The following is a 23,731-nucleotide window of genomic DNA, read 5'->3' as shown; positions in this document are numbered from 1 at the left end:
TGGCCTAGGCAAGCCGAAATATGAATCTTCTGTCTCGATTAGTTCAACATTTTGGGCCAACTTTAAATTCCCATTTTGCATATGACCAGTATGACCCTGCACTAGGTCTGGACTTCCCTCTGCAAATCGGAATCGTTAGGGAATTACAGTGGACAAATATAGTTTTGACCTCCTATCATTCAAAACATAAGGCCCGAGTTAAATTCCCTATTGCATATTGACATCCAGTAATGAATTTTGTAAACCAAATACATTTTGTATGAATTACTATCCAGATAACAATAAATGTCATTTGTTTGAATAAAAAAAAAAATACATATTTATATATATATTATATATATATATAATAATAAATATATATTTATTATATATATATATATATATATATATATATATAAAAAAAATATATGTATATATATACCGCTTGTGAGACTTAAGTTTTCGGTTAAATGGCATCATGTTTAAAAGATTGAGCGACTTTTTACAGATAAGCAATAAAATAAAAACGAGTCAATTTTTTTTTTTTTTTTTTTTTTTTGCTAATTCTGCCATCGATTTCCCGACATTAACACCTATCAACTATAGCAGCAACCCATAAAGGAAAATTATCATTAGGGACGAAGATTATTGACCTACAGTAGTTTCATCACATTTCTCGTAGATATTAAGAATGAGTGGTTGTCATTAACCTTCCAAGTCTTTGAATGTCTGCGTAGTACTGATTGAGCAAATTTGACAAATTCTTGACAGAAGAATGTTTAGGGTTTTAATTGTCTCATTTCCTTGGGAAGGGTTGACTTTCCTCGTCTATAGTTCTTTATTATTGTAACTTGATTTAACTATATCTTCCAAAGCGCATTTTCCAACTGACCGTCCGGCCCTCCCAAGAAGAGTAAAATTTTTCATTGTTGTGTGCTTTACTTTTATTGGCATATCAGTTACAGCAATTAATACAAATAAGGACGTTACAAATTATTTTTCTACGTATTTGTGACAGTCTGTTACTGCTTGTACTGTAAACAAAACATTTTGCATACATGGATAAACAAGCTTGGGGCAATTCATCACTTATATAATGGCCTTAAGGTTGCATGCAGTAGTTCCTTGCTTGAGGGAAGGCGTACCAACCATTCTTTGAAGACCGCCGCTCCATCTCGTTTGGACTTCATTGGCTACCTGTGAAAGCCAGCAATGAATATACAATTAGATGTTTTGACGTCTATCAAGAGAGAGAATAAAAGAAAAATATTCAGGCCTACCTACAGCAATACACCACCACCGAAAGCATAATTGGAGCCAAGATACAACACAGACAATGAAAACGCCTGGATTTCGAATACGCGTTACCGAGAATCCCATTCAAAAAGTCCCAGGAATATGTATAATTATATTATACATATTCCATTACTAATGAAAGCCTTAATGGGGCAACTAACTTATGGAACAGAAGACCAGGCTTTTTAGGATAACATTTGAGTGCAACTCCAATAAATATTGATCCACGGATGGATTAGCATTCTTGGAATTGCCGGACGCGAATTGAGATAATGACACATAATTTTCTGAAACTGAAAATTAATGAGATTCCATCTACGACTTCGTAATATATCATACATTTCCTAAATGATAAAAATTTTGAATAATCACTTTTACACGGCATAGATTTCATATTCTTAGTTTTTAGGTAGCAGGATATCTATTTATCTGTTTCTATGCTTGGGCGTTCTTGTAATGTTTGTAATCCTGAAATAATAGTGTTTCTCAGTGACCTTTCATCCAATTAGGGGTCGTCTGCTTGAAAGCGAATGACACGGACGCTTGTGATTGGTCCTAGGGGCGTTGAAGGTAGAAAACCCTCGCAGGAGGAGTGTGAATTCCTGAAGAGTGTTTGTCCATTTCTGTGTTTTTTTTTTTCACAGTTAGAAAATCGATGGGTAAAGGTAAGACTTATTTTTTGTAGTTCCGTTACGTCTGCTGAGCGAGAATTGATTTTTCTTGCAAATGAAGACGAAAACTTGAAAGCTTTATGATGAATTGGTTTGCTGGCAGACTCCAATAGGAAATTAGAAATAGCCTAATCTAGGCCTTTCAAAAATGTTGCCCATGTCTAGTAAAGGGGAAGATTAGAGTGATTTAGGTAGTAATATTCCTTGAAAGGGAAATTTGACCGTTTTAGTAGCCTAATAATGCATGCAGAGAGCAGGTTAGGTATGCAGCATTATCCCATCTTAACTTCAATAGGTATTTCCTTAAAAACTGAAAATATGATAACAAAGTAAGACTTAACATTGTTCAGTTAGTAACAGCTAAATTCTGGGAATTTTCCATATACTGTAACGATAATAGAGGCTACAGCCGAATTTTATTTGAAAAAGGCACTTGCCACCTTACAGTAGTGTATACCTATACAGTATATGCATTTGACAGTCAGAAGTAGCAGCCAACACTGAGTGATAAGCTGTACCTTGTTTTGCACTTGCTGCAAATATTCTCGTGTAGGTGGAAGAGAATGCAGCTAAATGAGTATTTATGTTGCAAAAAATGCAAGTTACTCAACTGAATGATTAATATTGTTAGTCACATGTTAACAAATCCAAACTTGAAATGCTGGGTGCCCAATACCAGAAAGCTATATAGTAATTATTTCTGTAGTTACAAGGCCAAGTAACATATTGATTTGGTTTTACTGGACAGATTGGTGACCGAGGTCTTATTCAAGGTTTCCTTTGGTAAACTTGTGAAAGGAAACTCTGCATCAGCTTTTCAAGGAGACTGTTTTTCTTTTGCTGGTCCTGAAACAGCTAGACCTTAAGTTTTTGAGCCGTAATTCGTGAAAAAACAATGATACAGTATTTATTTGGTATTTTATCTTGTATGCAAATCCTTTGGGACTACCAAAAAGGCATTCCTGGCATTGTTCACATTATCTTAAGAGTGAAGGCCAGTGAAATAAGTTTCAGCATTGAAATTTCATCAGATTTCCCATTCAAGTTGTCTGGTTTCCGTCTATTTAGCCCAGTTCTTGAGATTGTTTGAACCTTACGGCTGTGTGCTTTGATCATTTCCAGCATTGATATCATTTGGTAAGCTTGTGAAAAGAAAACTCTGCTTCAGCTTTTTAGGCAGACTGTTTTTCTTTTGCTGGCCCTGAAATAGCAAGGCCTTAAGTTTTTGAGCCGTAATTCTTGAAACAACAATGATGATACAGTAATTATTTAGCATTTTATCGAATATGCAACTCCTCTGGGGCTACCAAGCTGGCATTCCTGGCATGGTTCATATTGTCTTAAGAGTGAAGGCCAGTGAAGTAAGTTTCAGCATTGAAATTTCATCAGATTTACCATGCAAGTTGTCTGGTTTCCGTCTATTTAGCCCAGTTCTTGAGACTGTTTGAACCTTATGGCCGTGTGCTTTGATCATTCCCAACATTGATATCATTTGCAAATTAAAGGTTTGAGGTACCTGGCCTCCCTTATGTAAAAAATTTGGGGGACCACCGTGGGAAACCTTTTTGGCTAAGGGTAAACGCAATATTTGTGAAATACAAGATTATATTTAACCTGATCTAACCTTACTTGGTTGGCACTTGGCAGGGATTCACCCCGCTAGGATCTCCCACCCCCTAACCCTACCTAACTTTAGTTAGGACGACAGGTCCCTAACTGGGTGGGGGAGCTTTTCCTCCATGGACTCCAACCAAAACTAACCTAAGCACTGTAGATTAATATAGAATTGCAGCCTAACCCAACCATATGTGGTATAGCCTAACCTAGGATGCCTGGTTCTTGCCTGGGGAAGGGGGCGGGCGAGAAATTCCCCACCCTCAAATAACATAGTCAAGGTCACAAGGCCCTTATTTACCTGCTGCATGGTGTCATTTTAAAACTGTTCAATAAACCTTACCTTAATCAGAATTGTAACGAAGTATCACTGAGTGTTAGAACACATCTTTTTATTTCACACTTTTCTCTCCACCCAAAAACCTTGCTTACCCACTGTGGGCCCCCATAACTGAAGTATATACAAAGGACCAAAGTATCTGGACTATTAATTTAGTTCAGCAGAAAAAATCCGAGGAATAAGGTTTAAACATTGGCACCAAAGGATCCATGAATTCCAAAATCCTACTCAATTGGTGACTCATACAAGAGAAGAACCAATCAGGCCAAGCTCTGAAGATGGAGAAATGTTTAGAGAATTCCTCTCTTAACAACCTAGGGTCAATCCCAGTTGCACAAGGCTGCACCTTCCCCTGATACTTGTCATTAAAAATTGATCTCGCTGGGGGAAATAAAATTTAGTTGCCTGGTATGGGTTTGACATTGACTTCCAGTACAAAGTTACCCTTTTGATTCTCTCTCTCTCTCTCTCTCTCTCTCTCTCTCTCTCTCTCTCTCTCTCTCTCTCTCTCTCTCTCTCTCTCTCTCTCAAGTTGGAGTAGTTGGGATATGCTTACGTAATTATCCCTGTTAATTATAAAGCAATATAGGTATGTAAAGTAACTTGAGATTTTTACTTCCAGATTGATCAAGAGAGATAAATAACGTATGTAGTCTGAAACTAATTCATCGAGATGATGGGGGATATCCACTGTACGTTCCACTACCTGTTGAAAGGTGAGTACTAACTCATTTGTTTGATTCTTTCTCTCAAGTGAACTCTGAAGGATGTCCTCAGGAGACGGAGTAGTGAAGACATGCTTATGTAATTATCCTTGTTAAATATAAAACAGTATTAGTACATAAAGTAACTTGGTTTTTCCTTTCAGATTGATCAGGAGACTCATATCATTGTACGTGATCTGAAGTTGTAATTCATTGAAATGTTTGGAGTCATCCACTACACATTTCACTACCCATCCATAGGTGAGTGAAACTCATTTACCAAATTAATGCTAAGAATAGTTAAAGTTTGTGAAAGGGTAACTTTCAGGAAAGGTTCATTTCCATAGCACTGAATCATTTGATGTATCAAGACCAAGACATGGAAAAGGTACTGTACATCATATTGGTACGGCAGTGAGCATTGATCTTTGGATTTAAGTTTTGTTGGTTCCTTGGTGTTGAAGTCGCTTCCTTGGCATAGTTTTTTTTTTTTTCAACTATGCTTCCAAACACTGGTTGGCTGCATGCGTACCAAGGTCAAATGAATGGTGAAAGTGAGCATTACTGCTCATTGTGTACTATCATCTTGACTTTTGCATCCTTGTGATCAGTGACCTTATATTTAACCAGTAATTGCCATGAACTCTTCAGTTTGCCAAGTAAACTAGTAAGGATGTAGGGACACCCCTATACACAGCTCTCCAGGCCTTATTGTGTTCCTATGCTTGTGATTTAACATTAGTCTAATTGCCAAAGTGTCTGCCAGTCAAAGGTGGTCTCCCTTCTAAGAACTAACCAAATAAACACGTGCATCATTGCCGTTGAGACACACCCTGAATCTTGAGACCTGAGAGAGGATTTTGTAGACTTTTTTTTTTTTTTTTTTTTGCAGGGCTATCACAGGTTCTCCAAGTTGTAAGCCCTTTTAGAGGTTTAGTACCATCACTGCACCTCACCTTGTGCACTGTAGGCAGTACTAGGGTGTTTTGCAGGGTCCCTTTGGCCCGTGGTTGCACCCACGTTTTAGTATTGTATTATACTTTACCTCCATTCCAGCTTCCTTTCTTGGATCTTGTTTTCCAACCCCTCGTAACCATTATTGTTTAATGTAACTGTGCGGTTTTCTCCCACTTTCACATTAAGGTCCTTGTACTTTATCTCCATTATGTGTAGTGGAGCAGATAAGCCAAACAATCGTTCATTTGGTGATACAGCATGAAATTTGGAAGAAATACTATTGGGGGTAGACTTTAAGAAAAAAGTGCTAGCCACCTGAAATTCCCTTAGGTGGCCATTTTCCAAAATGGCCGCCATATGACGATTATCGTGAAAGAATGTCAATATATTTTTGTATAAATAATCAAAGTTCAATCATTATTGGGATAAATTAGGTCGTTCTTTGCCAAAGAATTACAGACTACTTGGGAGAACATACCATTCAGGAATCCAATTTGTTGGCCATTTTCCAAGATGGCTGCCAGTAAGCGTAATATGCAAAATAATGTAATTTTCTTGGTATTTATACATATTTGTCCATATAACCTGATTTCTATGAATATTTATAGCCATTTGTTCATAGATATAATTTTAAAAATGTGACAAATATACTAACACATTATTAACAGTCCAAACTTGAGAATTATGATTGAGTATATCAACGTCTATTCTATCATTGTTGAACATTAGTGTTTTAGACTCCTGAAGATGCATGGCAAGGGCAGCTACAGAGTGCAGTACAGTCTAATCCTGTCTTTTTACTTGTGCACGTTCCACCACAGTCTGTCTTGCATCCACATTTAGTTAATTAGTTCCTCGCTGGGCGAACGGGTTCCGTTCTCGGCTGCCACTTTGTTGGTCGCGAGTTCGAATCTCCGACCGGCCAGTGAAGAACAAGAGGAATTTGTTTCTGGTGATAGAAATTCATTTCTCGCTATAATGTGGTTCGGATTCCACAATAAGCTGTATGTCCCGTTGCTAGGTAATCAGTTGGTTCTTAGCCACGTAAAATGAATTTAATCCTTCGGGCCAGCCCTAGGAGAGCTGTTAATCAGCTCAGTGGTCTGGTTAAGCTAAGATATACTTTTTCTTTCTTGTTTTGGCAAACACTTTCATCCCGACATAAGGGAAAAGGTGTTTCACAGTGTTTTGCATGCCTTCGGTTTTTTGATCCTTCAGTATACTTAGAGTAGCAGTGTCATTGTAAAAGTTGTGCAATAGCAACATTTGACAGTACAACACCATGGTCCAGATGGGATCTGATGTCAACACCATCCTCAATGCTGCAAACAAACTGTAGAAGTGCTGTGGAACACCTTCCTTTCCAAGTACCTCCTGTAAATCTTGAATGAAATTTGTCTTATGAGCAAGCTTTTCTCTTCGAATGATATCTGCAGCTTTAGCCAGATGAATAGCTTCACTGTACTTGCTAGCATCAGATAGAATTGTTTCAATGCCTTTTCTGAATGCTGGAAGAACATCACGCCCTTTCCTATGGACCTCAAGTTCAGGAGTCCTAGAGAGTAACTGCTCTTTTAACCTGGTGGTATTGATGTCTGGGGAGTCTACACCTAGTTGTTGTGGCCGGCTTGTATAGGGAAACTAGATCAGCAAGTCTGAATATTACAGGTGATGTTTCTGTATTAGTGACCTTGCTATCAATGATGTAGATAAAAAGTTCAGAAAAAGCCACAGGATACAACTCTTTCCATTGATCATGGCGATTCTCCTCTTGCTTTATTACACTAAGATGTGCTCTCTCTGAGTTGTAGAAGTCTGCCAAGCATCTTGGGTGATAATTTCATTCAGCTGCATTGTCACTGCTTGGCTTAAATTTGATATTGCATCCTCTTCTTCACACAAAAATCATTGTACCTTTGGAGGGTCTGAGGTGCTTGATCTCTTTTCACGGTTTCCTTCGCTGCCTGATGAACTGGAAGTCACTGTTCTCATGTGTGCTCTTTTTCAATTTGGTATTATTAAACGAAAGTCTGCAGCTGTTATGATATTTTGCTTTATTTCTTATCAGTGTAGTTTCTATGCCTTCTCCATCATCTAACCGTGCTGGATCAAAAGATACTGGCGTATCAGTACAAGCATGAAAAATGGTGGATTTTTGCAAGATTAACATATCCAGCAGAGTCCTGTTTCCTCTGAAATAAGCTAAGAGGTGAAATTAGTGTTTCATTACTCTTGTCCTCTTGACAACGACATTTACTCCAGTCATTTTGTATTTTTTGTTTGGCATCCATGATAAGATACTTTGAACTTGAGTAGAGCTGGCCGAGGGTTTATGCGTTCACCATCTTTGCTCACTTTCATGTATGGGGTACATTTAGGTTTGAGCTGTTGCCCTACGCCTAACCCGATCTTTCATCCAATGTCATTTAAATCCCGTGCGATCTGCACCATCCGGATAACGTTAAAGCCCCTGTCATCCTTGGCTCGGCTCTCCCGCGCTGGCACATCCTGTCAGTTCAGGTGGAGCCATCTAATTTCTTTGGGACTGATTAGATAGCATTTGGGATACTAAACTTGCAGTTTAGCTGATATTGAACCCCATGCTGAGTTTCACAGCAGTGTCCGTCAACGGTGTGCCCTGGTAGTGAGCGGTAGGCACTCTCTTGGCTCTACCTCCATAGTTTAATTTTAGTTTTCCTTCTCATATATGAATAGTCTTTACTCTGATATTGAGCTTCATCTGCCTGAAGCAACTGGGTTTTTTTTGGGGGGGGGTGCCAAAACCTCCTGTTTGCCCCATTGCTTCTGCAGAATCTCCCTACCTCAGGAACAATAGTGTTGACTTGGCTGCAAGGTCGGCTGTGTGGTTTGCAACCCTATGGGACATTAAATAGACAGAAAGAGCTTATCTACTTTGCCTTCCCTTCATTAGTAGCCTTTTTTAGTGGCAAAAGTTGGAGATAAATAGACAGAGATCAGCGTGTTTATGGTTTATGACTGCTTGTGGTGTGCTGGTGCCCATCTTGAAAAAATTGGCGTCCATATTGGAATTTTTTTGATGGCTAGCGCTTTTTTCTCAAAAGGTGACGTACAGAGTATATTCATACCAAATTTCATGCTTGTATCATGAAATGAACGATTCTGGCCAAAAATCACATTAAGCTGCTCCACTAGTTCTGGATCTCTCTGGCTTGTTGTCCAACCACTGTAGCTCCCTCTTTTCAATTTGAGCATTGCTGTCCAGCCTCCAAATCCCTTTTACAGCCTTAAGCAGCAGTATCCACATGACCATTTTCCTGGTTGCACTTTCGACTCTTGTTAATTTTTTAATGTGTAAATAACTGTTAATTTTTTAATGTGTAAGTAACCACGTGTTAAGAATGTACTGTTAATTTTTTGTTAATTTTTTAATGTGTAAATAACTGTTAATTTTTTAATGTGTAAATAACTGCATGTTAAGAATGTACAAATAGTTGGTTTTTCTTATTTCTTTGGAAACTTGGTTTATTAATCGAGGTTTATTATTTTCCCATGTATAGTCATGCTTAGAGGTGTGAAATTTTATTTTTTGCTATAAATGACAAAGCTTCTTGAAACATGCTGTATGACCAGGAGGCTTACTAGCAGTAAAGTAACCTTAATTAGTTCTGTCGCTTTAAATTGAGTTCACACTTCAGAATTCAGACACCAATAGAGGAAATGACAGTAGTAAAGTGCAGTCAATGAAAATATACTTTTTCCTCAATTATATATATAGTATAATAATGGTTTTGCCCCTTTAATGTTATTTGCACCTTATGTAATTAAGTAAAACATCCTCAGTTATATAGGATAATAATGGTTTTGCCCCTTTAATGTTATTTTCACCTTATGTAATTAAGTAAAACATCCTCAGTTATATAGTATAATAATGGTTTTGCCCATTTAATGTTATTTGCACGTTATGTAATTGAGTAAAACAATCAATGTGAAGACTTTTTCTGCAATAATTTTATTTTTTTTTTTTTACAGAAGTACGCAGTTGTGCCACTAGCATGGAATGGGCCCTTTCCTAACTTCGGGCAATAAACTAAGATCAGGCAAAGGGCTGCTACGTAAAGGTGTGTGTCTTTGTAGCATGTTACTTCTGCAAGAAATGTATCCTATCTCCCTATTCACTGTTTACCATGGATGAATATTGTTTTAAATACTGTACTGATGTGCGATGATTTGCCACTTTCAAGACTTACAATTCAGAATCCATTTAGTCCAATGTCTAGAATACATTAAAATGCAGGATACTCCCTTTTCACTGTTTACCATGGATGAATATTGTACAATTCAGAATCTATTTAGTCCAATGTCTAGAATACATTAAAATGCAGGATACTCCTTTTCACTGTTTACCATGGATGAATATTGTTTCAATTACTGTACTGATATGCGATGATTTGCCACTTTCAAGACTAACAATTCAGAATCCACTTAGTCTGTCTACAATACATTAAAATGCAGTAAGACAATTCAGAATCCATTTAGTCTGCCTAGAATACATTAAAATGCAGTAAGATAATCTTATAGTAAGTAAATGATTGATAGTAACCTCTAGCATAAGAATAGCCTCCTTTTAACTTTATAGTAACCTCTAGCATAAGAATAGCCTCCTTTTAACTTTCAGGCTTCTACAAATGGAATGAAATTTCAACTCAAGAGTCAGCAGTATGAGAAGGAAATTAAATTTCAACTCAAGAGTCAACAGTAGGGGAAGAATATTGAAGAGTCGGCCAAGGATGTTCCAGGCTTCTACAATGGAATGATATTTATCAACAGTAGGGGAAGGACATTGAAGAGTATGAAGGGGTATTTCCAAGGTACTATAGGAAGGTGTGTTCAGGGAAGGACATTGAAAAGTCTGCAAAAGCTTGTCATTTTTTCTGAGATGGGCGAGGTGAACAAAGAATGGTAGCTGTAAAAGGGACATTACAGTAAGTAAATCAAAATTCATAAATTAGATTATGGATGAGATTTATTTAACGAATTTCAAGATACAACTGTCAGGAAGGTGAACATTTCATATATCAAAGAACATTGAAGAGTCATTTAAGGACGAATTTCCAAGAAAAAAAAAAAGGTGAAAAACAGTAGGGGAAGGACATTGAAGAGTCGGCTACAGCAGATCGTCTTCCTTGCACCTCAAGATGGGGTGCAAAGGACGTATTTTTCCAAGATGGGGTATTTTTATCCAGTTGATAAAGAAGCTCCTTGAGGGTAAGCAGGAGGAGAAAGTTGGGCCATGATGCTGCGTCGACTTGAAGCTTCTCAAATTGACAGGGTGTTCAGCCACTTGTTACTAATTGAAGATGACACTCCAAATAGCTTGTCATTTTGTGCGCTCAGTATAAAGCACCACTAGAGATAGCTGTAAATCTCAGGGCCTGTTTTTGTTACAGTAATGGTAAATTAAAATTCATAAATTAGATATCCATAGAGATTTATTTTATTTAACGAATTTCATACTGTACAACTGTAGAAAACACATCAAGCCTGAACTAATGAAAATTTATAATCAAAGAACACAATACATCAAGACTGAATATTTGGTAGCAGTTGTATAAAAAAATAAAAAGTGATGCGTCCAGAAAAATCTAATTAACAGCCCTGGATTACCGGCTAATTTATTAGTGTTCCACAGCAGATCCTCTTCCTTGTACCTCTGTAATAGCCGAGTCCAATGCAAAAACGATATTTCTTGCATGGTAAATATGCAAGAGAGGTGCTTTTATAAACATTTCGATATGAGAACCTCTAAAAGTAATGATGTCCTTAACTTTAAGCAGGTCACTACATAACAGTTGAAAGCGTGTCCTCTGTAATAATGATGTTCTTGAAAACGTCGACTTAATAGCTTCTCATTGATAATTGCCAGCAAAACAAACTCTTTCAGCAAAACAAACTCTTGTTGGTAATTCCCAAGATGCTCTTGAAAACGCTGACTTTAGCCTCTTGTTGGTACTTGTCCTTAAGATAACACTGTCTCTAGCCTCTTGTTGCAAAAATAACACAAGATGCTCTTGCAAAAAACACTGTCTGTCCTTAATTGCAAAATAACAGTGTCTGTAATGCAAATTAACCCATTACTTCCTTAACAATCACTTTGTTGATTCTGTGCAAAAATAACAGTAAGTCCCTTTCCTTGCAAAATTCAATCTGGTTACTCCTTAATGAAAAATAACATCAAGCCTGAACTAATCCTCATTAGCAGAGTCTGTCTGAAAGCAAAATAACAGTCTGTTTCTTACTACAAGATTGAATATACAAGAGAAGGGTCTAATTTTAAAAATTCTATATTCAAAATGATCCTAAAAGCATCAAAAAATATACAAGAGAGGAATCTAATATTAAAACTAAACATTCTTAAAAAATATCAGTCTGTCTGACCAAGCAAAACAAACTTAATAAAAAGTTGTCTTAATTTTGACAAAATAAAAGTCATGTCCATAACAGCAAAAAACTTCTATCTGTCCAGCAAAAAAATAATAAAACATACACAACGTCGCATGATGCAATCCTCCCATCAAAACAAACACCTAATTCAGTAAGTCCTATCTGGGCTGTGATGAAATCTTTTTAGCCTCGGCTTCTTTCACTTGATAAAAACACTGACTGTCCTTAGTGCAAAATAACACTGACTGCCCTTAGTGCAAAATAACTGACTGCCCTTAGTGCAAAATAACACTGACTGCCCTTAGTGCAAAATAACACTGACTGCCCCTTAGTGCAAAATAACACTGACTGTCCCTTAGTGCAAAATAACACTGACTGTCCCTTAGTGCAAAATAACACTGACTGTCCCTTAGTGCAAAATAACACTGACTGTCCCTTAGTGCAAAATAACACTGACTGTCCCTTAGTGCAAAATAACACTGTCTGTCCTTAATGCAAAATAACACTGTCTGTCCTTAATGCAAAATAACACTGTCTGTCCTTAATGCAAAATAACACTGTCTGTCCTTAATGCAAAATAACACTGTCTGTCCTTAATGCAAAATAACACTGACTGTCCTTTATTTTAATGCAAAATAACGTTTACCTAACGAAACTGCAAACAATGAATTTAACTGGTTTGAGCGTACTAATAACATACGAAAAACCCGAATGTCTCTCTTACTGCAATGAATCCGTTGTCATGCCCTAAAAATTTTTTTCAAGCAGAAAGAACATACACTAATAAATATTTTGTGCAGAGGCTCAAGCACATTTCTAACAACTGTCATACCACAGTAGAAACTAAAAATATTTTGCACTTAACCTAAACGCTGACAAGGTATGATCCTTGAATCAATCTAGGATAACTGGATACAAAAAAAATTATAAACCTTCGACACTGACTAGCATACTGCAGACATTACAAGCCTCTTTGCTTCTAAATAGGGGTACTTTGAACTGAATGTCAAGGCCGTCAGAGCATGACAAAGTCAAGTTCCTATAAAGATTTCATGAAGACTAACCCAACCTTGAAAGCACGAGAAGGCTTTTGACTAAATGACTGCCGCTAACAGCAAAAGGTCAGAGTGTAATTTAAGATAATTGCTGGAGAACCTCCACAAAATTATAACCAGATTTAACAAATACACCATTCTTTTACAGCTACCATTTAAGTTGGCCACAAAAATATATAACTAGATTAAATAAAGACCACTCTTACTTCTGCCGATACCATAAGTTTACCACCAAGTCTTAGACTATCGCATTTACGCATTATTTCGAGACTATTCTCACTAAATGAAAGACCCTCCGTATACTTCAACTCGCATTCCCTAAAAACATTACTTAAAAGCCTATATTAATAAATTCAGTGTCTTACAATCTAGACTTCAGTAGCCTGCCGTATACTATACACCAGTAATCCTACTTCAAAGCCTATATTAATAAATTCAGTAAGACTTCAGTACCAGATACTATGCACAAGTAAACCTACTTCAAAGCCTATATTAATCAATTCAGTCTGATGTAATCTAGACTTCAGTAGACTATACTATATACAAGTAATAATCCAACGAAACGTGATAACCACCCAACTGGGGCATTAACATTGTTTACTTCTCCTGTTGCAGTCCCTTACTATTACTAATATTCTCCAATAAAATTATTTTATATAAATAAACGACCACTGAAGATTACCCACCTTGAGACATTACAAGAGAACTGGTTGTTAAGACGTATCATAAAAAAAAAACATCTGCTCAGATGTCATCTTCAGGCTGACAGCTGTTACGATATGACAAAAACTCATCTACTCAGATGTGATCTTCAGTCTGTGACAGCTGTAATGGTCATAAAAAACATCTGCTCAGATATCCTCAAGCCGTGACAACTGTAATGGTCATAAAACAACATTGCTCCGATGTCTTCTGGCTGTGACAGCTGTAATGGTCATATATCAACTCGGATGTCATCTTCAGGCTGTGGCAGCTGTAATGGGGAAGATCATATTAGTTCTGATGACATTCTTTAAAAAGTAAAATAATACCAGTCAAGACAAAAGGCATACCGAAACAATGCAAAATAAATGAAAATGGGAGAAACTCAAAAGCATATGAAGGTAAATTCAAAAGGATTGCAATTCAACATCTGCAAAATCTGCTGGGATGCTAATGCTGCGCACTATCTGGTGGGAAAAGGGAGGGGGTTGCCTTATGGGCTAGTCACCTCCAAGACTAGTTCCTTGTAAAATTTTACAAAGTAAAGGACTTTTGTAATCATTTTTTCTTCCCTTCGCCATGACTTTCTTAAAAAAATAAATGGATGCCTAACAGAAACCCTTACTAGCTCCGGAAATACAGTACACTTCATACATTTTGCCCTAGTCAATATAGCTAGTCGAAGTAAATGCACTAAAACTAAAGAACAATTCAGTAAACCATTGGTAAATCTAGCATGAGGGATGGACAAGAATTGGTTTGCATAACAGAACAATTAAGTATGCAGGATTGATCATAAACTGATCGCCCTCAACTGAGAAAGACAAAATCTCTGAAAAACGTTCATGAAACAGCCAGTAAAACGATGAGAAAGTGACCATGAATTTAATGGGAGCAAAATAACAGTAAGAATATTATCGTACGGGTACACCGCATGAGCTAAGCGGAATAAAGATAGACAGTCCAGGAAAAACTGAAAAGGGCAGGCAGGCAGGAAAGAGACCAAAAGATCAATTGCATTCAGTAGCTCAAAGCCAAAAGGTAGTTTGCAAGCACAATGGAAGAGGGAAGAATGGAATCAGAATCTCATCTTAATGAGAATAAAATTTTCTGCAAGGAATGTGGATGAGAAAAAAAAAATGTAAAAGATACGAAAGGGGCAAAAGACCAAAACACGTAGAGATTAAAATTTAAGATAGTAATACTAGAACAGAACGCAAAGTAAAGTAACCTAACCTAAAACTAAAGGACGTAGGATAAGAATGAGACATGTGGATAAATTAGAAGCTTCAGGTGAAATTGGCAAGATTTTGGGAATTTCAGGAGTGAAATTTAATTTGTCTAGAGCATTTGGACCACCAATCACTGCAGAGCTGACCATAATACTGATGTGTAGGGAGATAGGAAAATCTGTTGCACAATATGCCATGAATAATGATGCGCTACACTGTCTGAAGTATTAAAAAAAATATAAATGCTGGAAAATCGACGAATTTCTTTTGAGCTAATAAATGACAATTGGACTGTGTCAAGCTACTGAAACAAAAAAAAGCAAGCTTCTAAATGAAGAAATTACAAGAAAAGTATTGTATGAAAATTTGCACCAAGCATTTGGTGATCTTAAAAAGATATTTGAGTACCAAGAAAAACACGAGCATTCAAAAGAATGAGATAAATTATGGCATCCAAAGTTTCAGCAATGAACCTTTCATCAATTACCACAATAATAATGCGGAAAGAGAGCACTAAGCAACCTGCATGCAACAAACTATGACGTGAGAGACAATGTCTAAATGATACCCAGGAATCCAAAACAATAAGTTGGTAAGACTTCTCCCGTCATTTCCTCTAGTACCCTCTTCCACACCTATTTACTGTACAATGCTTCAGGAATCTTAGTAAACACTTTTCAAACACTTTTCACAGTGCAACACCTTTTTCTACGCAAGAAGAAAATGACACCACCATTATTTACCTTCTGAAATCGCTGACGAACAAAGAATGCGCAGGCATTGTTATACACAATGCCAAGTACATTCCAAAACACCCTGCGCAAAGCAATGTATTAAGATGGTTCCATGTGTCTTAGTGCCAAAGCCTTGTAGAATGGCTGTTGCTGCATTTTTTAATCCTTGGCAACATTTGCATCACCAACTCGGGACTCAATAAGACCTGGCAGAACCAAACTACCTAATCTTGACTGACATAAAAAGGAAAATAAAGAACCTTCGAACTTGGGAATTTGAAAAGGCCAAAAGACAAAGCCGACACCAGAGCCAAACAGTATGGTTGTAATGAGTCTATGGTCACAACATAATGGTTTCCTAAAAATCTAACGACCACTACGTCGAAAATTCTTAACGCTTCTTGTGCCCGACTGCACAACACACATTTTGTCTGAAATCTAGGTGTAAAAACCAAACCCAATGAGGAATCAACCAACACAAGTTTAATTTAAATTCTGATTGACCTTTCCAGTCTTCACCATATTCCTCATTTAAGAATGTCAAAAGGTTCAAGACATTTTCTTAGAACTTTTTATGGTGTTCATGCTTTCTGCAATATATTTTTTGCTCTTGTTCATACAAATATGCATTATGAAAAAAAAACTTTTAAATAAGTCCAATAATTTTGGTTAAATCCAGAGAAATAACCCACAAAAACCAAGTTCAATTTGATAAAACACTGGTAAAAAAAAAAAAGGGGGAGTGTGGGCTTTTCACGTCTCCAGATCCTCCAAGCTAATCCAACGTAAATATTACAACTGGTGAACCCATGTGACCTAGTCTCAAATTTCTTCTGAAGTAGAGTTCTAGAAAGAAAGGAAAATAATTACCTAAAGAATGAAGCCATGAAAAATAAGCCTTCTTTTAAACGTAAAATCATTCACTCTACTGCAAAAAAAAAAAAAACCTTATATATGAGTGATTTAACCAACAGTGAACAAAACATTCCTGACAGTCAAATTACTTTCTAGACATGATGGTTAACGCAACCTGTAGTAAATTCGTCTTACCACCACGTGCTGCTCTCAGAGCAACAGCCAGCTAAATGTGTAACTTATGGCCAGTGTAATTTACCAGAGCATTTTAAAACAGCTTTTGGATCCAAAGAAGCTAATCCTTTATTTTTATGGTGTAACTCAAAACTTATTGGAAAGTTTTTATAAAATGCAAACCATGGTCTTGATAAGCCCCATTACTTCACTGTATAAATTTACTGATGGATAAGTACCATCCCTAGGTAAACAAAGCGCACACCAACTGTTATATGCAATGTTAAGATAGAAAATGGTGTGTCAGCTGGCGAATAATTAGCATGTCTCCATACCTCAGAGCTGACCAATGAATAATGCACACTATACTGAGGTCTTTGTGGGTGTTATTATCCTTCAGACAGGAGGTAAAGGGGGTCAACAGTACGCACAGTGAAAGTGAGGAAAAGAAACTTGGTGCTGTACTAGGAAACCGTGGAGGGTCACCTGTAACAAGGCAGTTCTCCAAATTGAATTGGGCTGAGGAACAAACCTCCTGTCATCTTTACACAATAATACAGAAGATAACGCTGTAATGAAAGGTTCTGAGGGGTCACTAGCAGCCTGCCTGCTGAGTTTTTGTGGCAAAGTCTAGGTTAAAGAAATGCCTACCAACTACCATTTTCTGGTTAGGAATATATCCAGCCATCATAATGACATTCTTAACCAGAGCAAATATTCTCCGGATGGCTGCCGTGATAACAATATTCCCAACGAAGCAAATGATGCAAGCTCAGTTAAGGTATTACAGCTTATATGAAATGTGAAGTAAGCCTGACTGCAAACTATGCAAAAGGGTAATTTTTAAAGGTTACTGTCACATGGGAACCATTCTTAGATCTTTCCACATCTTGCTACGAGTTTACCTAAAGGAACCAGTAGTGGTGACAAGTTTAAGAAATCATGTTCGTCACCTCACAGCCAAGGATCTGCAAATCTGCACGAACAATGGCCTAGCTATGACGGCCGATCCAATGTCAATATATTTACATCTGGTACAACAAAAGCGTGCTTTACTTGCGCTATTAGCATTAAATTTATCCTAAAATTAATTATGTAAAACCATTGCTTCAAGATATACCACAGGCTCTAACATACATGCTACAGTTGTTTTAAGCCGAATCATGTAAAACTTCCAACACTCCAAAAATCTGAGCATTCTAACTGATACTTTTATATACAATAGATACAATTAAGCACATCCTGGTTAAAAGCATATTTAGTATATTGAATTTTTAAAATTCATATTTACAGCAGAAACGATAAAGTACTATAAAGTTTGTGTGACAAGATGAGAATCATTTGGTGCCATTACGGACAGCAAGGAATCAAGATGTGGAAGAAAAATTGTCAATGTGATAGCGCCTGAAAGAATGCTGCAATAAGAATGTAATATATGCAAAACCACAACTAGGTAGAACCATCCTGTTAAACCTTCATGGTATGTAACCTGATGGGTATATTCAAGTTTGTAGCAGAAGACTGTGTATTCCCCAAAATACAATGTACAGTACAGTACTATACTGCACTACCAATGTAAAATTTATGGATGCGAAGTATAGAACTTTATGAAATGTTTGAGTAAAGAAATGATTCATGAAGCCTTTGTCCAAATGTTTTAAATTGATAAAAAACGACTATTTTCAGACACTGACAACCACTGTCATTGTGAAACCATCTACAGAAATTAATCAATACCTGTACCAAATAAGTTTCACCTCAGCAGGAAAAAGTGTACGTCTGTGAATGCTGGTTTTATTCTGAACTGAAAATTTCCTTCCTTTTTTAAGTCTAGCGAATAATCCCAGGAAAGAATATTCAGGCCATTTATCTCCCATTAGTTCACGGCAGCAAACACACTCATTAGTAATGACTATGTCAAGTCTGAATTTCCATGCTTTTTGCAGAGTTCACTTCATGTGTTTTGAGCATATTCCACGAAGAGCAAACAAATAAGTTTCTGATTGGCTATCAACAAACTCCACTAAACCACCTACGTATGTGTTAACACTTTACCAAACAAGAGTTATCCTAACTCCAAAAGCAAGCTTTTACATTTTAAAGTCCCCAAATCAACTTCATACTGCAACAGGTTTGAAACTGCAACATTCACTACTGGAAATACACGTTAATCATGGGCACACCATTCCTTTATAGCTAATAGTTATGAGAATTACTGTAAGTTATAGTGAAAAATGTCAACCATAAAATAAGTACTGAAAAACCTATTAACAGCAAATATTGAAACCATCACAGTCATATGAGCGTTATCGAGATCATTTACTATACACTTGAATAACAAACATTCTTACCAATTTAGAACGGATGCTTTTTGGGGTTTGTCACTTCAGATGTCCGAGACGCCGTGATATACACATTCTTTCAATACAAAAGTTTGAGCATTCTCTGGCTTGCGTTGAAGATCCTCCTCTTTTACTGTCACTTAAGATGTCCGAGAAACCGTTATGTGCACATTATTTCAGTCCAACTAACTTCGGCATTCTCTGGCTTGTATTCAAGATCCTCCTCTTCCACCATTCTATTTACCTGAAAAAAAAATTAAATGATCAAATGCTTAGTCGGAAGAGAAAAAGTCAATTACTACAATATTTTAAAAGCATAATCACATTCCTATGAAACACGCCATAAAGGTTTTTGACTGGCCAAGAAAGCTTTAGAGATATCCAGAGGGATTAGCAAAATAGCAACATTACGCTTAAGTGGAGACTTACACTAAAAAAAATCCTCAATGTTTAACTTTTACAACCACCCAGCTTGTGGTATTCCGCAGTTTGTGAAAAAGGAAATAACCACAAATTAAAGCAAAATAATTAGGTACTTAAAAACTTCCAGTTGGAAACCTATATAATATAAAGAATAAATCAAGACTACAAACCCAATTCACTGGGGCCACAGTAACCAAACTAAATTCGAATATCGATGATGAACTTAGTTCAAAATCCAACCAGATGTGTTTTGGAAATATTTAAATATATATGGAATAAGTCCATAAAAAACTATACACAAATTTGTTAGTAAAATTAACTCTCCATATAAATCTTCATTGTTTAAAGTGAAGGATATTCATTTCAAGAAAGCATCAAATATTACCGATACCCTTGTTAAAGTTCAGAATGCCCACTTTTCATTTTTTGTCCTTTGCTTCACTTAGGGAAGTGACCCTTGCACCCACCAAGTACCCCTTCCAAACTTAATAAAAAGTGCCATAAAATAAGCAAAGCATACGGATGCAACCTGGCTTACCCTACCCTAACTTAGGGCATGGAGTCCTTACCTGCTGGGGAAGATGGGGGTGGGGTGGTGGTGCAGACTATTCGCCTTGCCTAGACTCCCACTTTACCTAATCTAGAGCGTAATAATGTAAAAACTAAAAACTGGGATGAATCTCTAATAATACCACTATCTCGAGTAAAAATTTGGTAAAAAAAATCTATACATGTGATTTACCACCAATAGATGCTATGGGGATATATCTAGAAAGTTACATGCACAACTCTTTCAAAGGAATGCTGCATAAACCTTAAGTAACGCCTACAGTGCACTGCGTGAGGTGCACTTACGGCACTGCCGCCCCTATGGAGAAAAAAGTTAAAAGACATGAGGGACACCAGTGGGAAATTGGGGTTTATCCGTGGGGGATACAAACAGGCAGCGAAATGGCTAAAATCAGTTTGAAATGCATAAATCACACCCTTATGTATACACAGTTCACAGTAATACCCACCTAAAAATTCCGGAGCATGCATATGTAAAATCACCCAAAAAATTCATCAGCACAAAAACACAGCAAGGTCATGTACAGGGACACAACCTAACCTACCCTTCTCTATATCAAGTTTCAACAGCCTAGGAAGGGGGTGAGGTGGCAACTCCAGGCCTACATTCGACTCCCCTCCTAGCCTAACTTACCATGCAATAAATTGAAAGTACAAGGACACAACCTAACCTAGCTTAACCTGAAGCACTGGGCCTGTAATCCCTGGGTCAGGGGAGCCTAGTCGCTCCCTGGAATCCTTAACCAACCTTAACCTAGAATGCCATAAACTCAGTAAAATGCTTGGATGAATTTCCACCTTAGCTACTTTCAAAGCCTTATTTGACAACACAACATTTTACCTTTGATAAAAATTATGAAGACTGGCAAAATACTGAGTATAAAACTGAGTAGCTGCATGTCAAAAATTCAGAGAGCTGGTTCGGTGACATGCAGTTTAAAATATCTGGCGAAGTTTTTTATCACGCCACTTCCCTTCTATAATGGCTTAATGATATAGACGACAGTGTAAAGATGACAAAACTGACACGAACATTCTTTCAAATGTTTGTACCCGTTCGGGAGCCAAACATTAATGGACTTCTCGACAATAGATGAGTATTGTGGGGCTCAATTTGGTCTAATGATATTTGGTAACGACGCGACATATTACGCTCGCTTTAAAAAAAAAAATCTCAAAATCAGTTGAACTATTATCCTGAATATAAACCCAACAGCAGCAAATTTTCGCCTTCTGGCCCTACTCTCATAACTTTGTCAAGGCGAAATGTTATTATAAAGTGCAGTCTTGATTGCATGCAGGGCATTTCCAGCTAGCCTAAAATGGTCTCTTTGGCACAATCCCATTATCGCAAGTAGCCGAAGTGGTAATGGGAGGGAGTTCGCAATTGTATTTCTGCAAGGGTTTATACTTTCTTGTTGAGCTAGACTAACCGGTGTTCTAAATGGCTATTTGGCTAAAACGTGGCATTGTAATTAAAATGGTGATAAAATATAATTTGTAATTCTGTTTCTGGCGTATGTTTTTAGTTTTTTTTTTCTTTCTCTCCATGGCTCTGTAAAACCCTGAATACAACTAATTTTAATGTTTCCTACTAAGTAATTTTAGGGAAAACCCTTAAGGTAGCATTTATGGGGAACCCACCCCCCCTTTTGCAATTAACATCACAGAACACTTTAGGCTAAGGTGGCACTCAGACGTTGCGTTTTTCTCACCTTGGTATTACATCTGGTACTACTTCGGTTTAGAAGCGAAATTTACATCGACACTAGGCAGAGAGAGAGAGAGAGAGAGAGAGAGAGAGAGAGAGAGAGAGAGAGAGAGAGAGAGAGAGAGAGAGAGAGTTATAAATCGAAAAATATGAGCACTTCGATTACACTCGAACAAAGAGCCGGGCGAATATGAAGGTTTGATTTACTTCACGACTGGGTATGAGCGAACTTAAAAAAAACCAACCTGATTCCAAGTTCGGGGAGATTACGCGGCATTATTTTCGGCAGTGAACCTGTTAGGCCGTCACAACTTTAGGCCATAACTTAGGACGTAAGACATGGCGGAAGCCCCTAGGGACGCCGTGTTTAGTGCTATAGCCCCTCGGGGATCAAAGTATTTTATATACCCAATTTGGCCGTTTGCCAGTTTGGATGTTACGGCCTAAATAGACTTGGGGTCGAAAAGACCAGGGCCCCCAAGTGCTTGCAAACCATGGCAGTCTTGGGGAACAGGGTAAAACTTTACTTTAGTTGCGCGTCCTGATTCAAGCCAGTCGCCGACCGACCGGGAGTCCGGGACAGGTTCCTCATACGTAAAGACACAGTCTTTCCTATAATGCAGGTCCTGACCTAACCAGATCTTACCTACCAAACCTAACTCAGGGCGACGTGCCCTACCCTGGCGCGGGGGGAGGGGGAATGAGGCAGCAACCTATCCCGGCAGGCGACTGGCATGAATCAGGTCGCGCAACTTAAGTTTTACCCATGATATTGGGCAAATAAATTCCAGTCTACACCGCCGCCTGCTTCATTCACATTTAATTTTTCACATTTTCTAAACTGGTGAATACACGAAAAATCCGGTAACTTAAGGCTATAAATTTCGGTAATACTAGCCTGAACAAAAACCCATGACACTGATAACACACATTCAAATGTTTACGATTAACTAGCTAAGTAAAAAAAAAAAAAAAAAATTTCGACCCCACAATACGGGAACTCACCATACTAGCCTATCTGCACTTTAGACCTTGATCTGCACATGCCGGTAATGATCACTGATATTTATAAAAAAAAAACCTTTATCCACATAAATATAACATTACATATTAACCAACTACACTCAAAACTGATAGCACAAATAGGGCCATTCACTTACATATCAATACTAACTTATAACCCTAGAGTTGCCGGCTGAAATTCACTACACACGATCCACACACCCACCCGTGGCTGTCACCATCAAAAAACTACTCGTCGTACTCGAGAAAATGAACTCTTAAGCCAATCAGAGACCTCCACCATGTCAAACTTAGAAATGCCTTTTCTATCGCCTCATATCATTGGCCGACGCTTTTGTACTTTGGCTGATGGATGGAAGACCTTGAAAGCGGTCCTGCCATTGGCTGAAAGGACCTGAATAGCTTTTCGAAAGAATTTGTAAAGGGATACCATGCCACCTGCAATAATTTAGCAGATACGTACATGAATTATCTATAAAGGAGTAATTATAGAAATTATTATATGAAAATTAATGAATATTTATATCTATACAGCGCGGGGAAGTACTGTAATGAAATGAGTAAATGAGAGGTCAAGATCTGAACAATTCCTACAAACGAGCGAAATAGCGTACTTACAGTAATTACATCGCATTCTGGTAGTTCCCTATATTAGGAATCCGTTTTAAATGGCTTTATTTGGTAATAAATCTAAATTTCATTTTGCTTGGATTATTATCCTTACTACGAATGTTAGTCTTCAGCGTGCAAAAAAAAAAAAAAAAAAAAAACTAGAAAATATCGGAAGATTCATGTTACCAAGGAACGCATCTAATTAAAATAATAACTATTACTATTGCTGTTGTTGCAAAGTAGACCCTTACCCTTCGTCATGACACGTCTTATTAAATGTGTCGCATCAGCACCACTGAATTATGTCAGAATCT

At 37.4% G+C, this 23,731-nt stretch overlaps 2 long non-coding RNA genes across 6 annotated transcripts in view; one reads left to right on the top strand and one right to left on the bottom strand.

Moving 5' to 3' along the window:
* The window catches only part of LOC136853265 (uncharacterized), a 271,531-nt gene extending 261,175 nt beyond the window's left edge, over window positions 1-10,356 (top strand). For 4 of the 5 annotated variants that reach the window (XR_010857406.1, XR_010857404.1, XR_010857405.1 and 1 more), the window contains 4 exons: window positions 4,523-4,616; window positions 4,769-4,865; window positions 9,573-9,661; window positions 10,219-10,356. This is a non-coding gene — a long non-coding RNA (uncharacterized lncRNA). Of the gene's footprint in view, window positions 1-1,789; window positions 1,941-4,522; window positions 4,617-4,768; window positions 4,866-9,572; window positions 9,662-10,218 lie in introns of those variants that run through there. The other variant, XR_010857407.1, reaches the window with a different exon arrangement.
* A 3,355-nt stretch (window positions 10,357-13,711) lies between these two features.
* Window positions 13,712-23,077, bottom strand: LOC136853500 (uncharacterized). The gene is made up of 3 exons (XR_010857480.1): window positions 22,943-23,077; window positions 19,088-19,322; window positions 13,712-14,012 (listed from the first exon to the last, which is right to left on the bottom strand). It is a non-coding gene; the product is annotated as an uncharacterized lncRNA (long non-coding RNA).
* Between the last annotated feature and the right edge of the window lie 654 nt (window positions 23,078-23,731).

The sequence above is a fragment of the Macrobrachium rosenbergii genome, chromosome 27 (assembly GCF_040412425.1).
Source record: "Macrobrachium rosenbergii isolate ZJJX-2024 chromosome 27, ASM4041242v1, whole genome shotgun sequence".
NCBI lineage: Eukaryota > Metazoa > Arthropoda > Malacostraca > Decapoda > Palaemonidae > Macrobrachium > Macrobrachium rosenbergii.
This window is presented reverse-complemented; position numbering and strand designations above follow the sequence as displayed.